The following is a 2257-nucleotide window of genomic DNA, read 5'->3' as shown; positions in this document are numbered from 1 at the left end:
GATGCCGGCATTGGCTTCTTGAATATATTTTTTGTGATTGTACATGAATTATCCCCAATTCTGTGAACTGGTTTGATCACATGTTCTGTGTTTATTAGAGTAAAAGAGAATGAGTAGTACAGCAGTGACTTTATATTTTATAATGCAAGTCATGTGATGCATCGTACATATGGCAGTCGATGCTGTGGGCAAGAATTTGACTCGTACTGATGTGGCTAAAAATATGCATTATCCATTTCACTAATTTTCTAAATTCTGTGCCACTGTAATTAGTCTGATAGCTAAATGAATTAGAAGGAAGCCAGGTAGGCCAACATTAACACAATTTGAGTTTTCAGGCAATAACTTTAATTCTTGTCTTTTCACAATCTTAAAAAATTGTCTTTTATTGAACAGTGCTATGTTGCTATAATACAATCTGGTAATGCTGAACAAACCAAAGAAAACCCTAAGATTACTTTTGTGTATTGTGAAAATATATATATTATAAAATAGTATTTATATTAGTAAGATATAAAGTAATATGTGGAAACATAATGCAGTTATAATGTGATATATATTTGATTGAAAAGGAGATACAATTGATAAAGTATCAGTTAAACCATAAACAAGAAAAGTATACTCACTGAAGTCAGAGTCTACCATCAGTACATTTGGCTTTTATACAAGTTGAAAATCATTTAACATTTTTCTAAATCAATGTCTAAAACATATTACATACAATCATGATACAAGCAATTTACTTATTTTATAACTATAAAAAATATTATGTTGATTTAATGCAGCCTCATAGTACTAAACAAAGGAGAAATTTTAATTGTCACAAGAATAAATACATTCTATACAAGTTGTCAGGGGCTATTTATATTCTTTATATCTTTACAATTGTATAATTTACATTTCTTCAATATACTGTCTGGGTTGATTTCTGTGTTCCCAACTGATAGAAGTGTAAACTCATGGAATAGCCAAGGAGATGATATAGCACAAGGTGAAACCATACATGAATTTAAAACAAAGTATGATAATCTGAGAATAAGACAAAACCCCATGAAGACAGCTCCCTTCACATTCTGTATGACCATCTCACACTCTACAAATAATTCACACTTTCAACTCCTGCCACACATTGGTCCACAAAATTAGTTCTTGGATCACCAAAATCTCCCCACACCTCAAATCTATATCCTTCTTTGGGTATCTTCTCATGTTGGTAACCATGGCAACGAATGAGCTATCATTAGTCAAGAGCATACATCCATCCATCTTGACCCAACCATCCAATTGCCGGTAACAGATTACAACCAAGTCCTCCAATCCACAATGCTAAACATGTGGCACATGTTGGGACCAACCAACACAGCACCTGAAAACAATCAATTTCTATAAACATCCAAGGCTGTCCTCATGTCAATATAACCAACATTTTGAAATGGCACCAATACACCAAACAATAGGACATTCTCATTTCATGACAGGATATGACACTCCAACCTCCCAATGAGGTCTTCTCTCACAATACCACATACACTATTAGAATGGCCAATTTACACATCTCTCATCTGCCCCCTCATACAATAATCCACTACACCAAATCTTGGGCAATCCTCCCCTCCACAGTTATCAAAAGTGAACTAATTAAACTATAAATAGCCCATAAATTCAAAACTTATGACACAGGTCAGCAACATGAACAGCCTAAGAAAACTAAGTACATACAGTATATGAACTCACCTTTATTAACTAGACCAACATGTGAAATATAATGTATGACAGTGATTTCATATTGATCACATGGATAGAAGTGCTGATAAGCCACTGACCACAATACTAGCAGTAATATTTAAGATACTCTTACATGAGCAAGCTGAAGAGAACAAGTCACACTGAGAAGGCTTCACTACTAAGTATGGTTTTAATGCAAGAGTACTATTACCTGAGAAAGCTCCATCTCTTACATTGAAAAGAAAGTCTCTCAAGTATGGGTCATAACATGGTTCTTGAGATGAATCTTTATATGAGAAAGCAGCATAGTATAAATCACAATGGAAAGGCTTCTCTCCTGTATGGATCATCACATGGATTTTGAGAGATCACTTTTCTGAAAAATCTGCATCAGTCACCACAATGAAGATGTTTCTCTCCTGTGTGGATCATCTCATGCCTTTTAAGCTGAATCATACAGGTCACAACGAAAAGGCTTCTCTCCTGTGTGGGTCATCAAATGACTTTTGAGAAGAACCCTTCATGAGAAAGC

The sequence above is a fragment of the Oratosquilla oratoria genome, chromosome 9 (genome assembly GCF_046742065.1).
Source record: "Oratosquilla oratoria isolate Oo_2021 chromosome 9, ASM4674206v1, whole genome shotgun sequence".
In the NCBI taxonomy this organism is placed as follows: Eukaryota; Metazoa; Arthropoda; class Malacostraca; order Stomatopoda; family Squillidae; genus Oratosquilla; species Oratosquilla oratoria.
The sequence above is the reverse complement of the archived record's forward strand: the minus strand, read 5'-3'. Positions refer to the sequence as shown.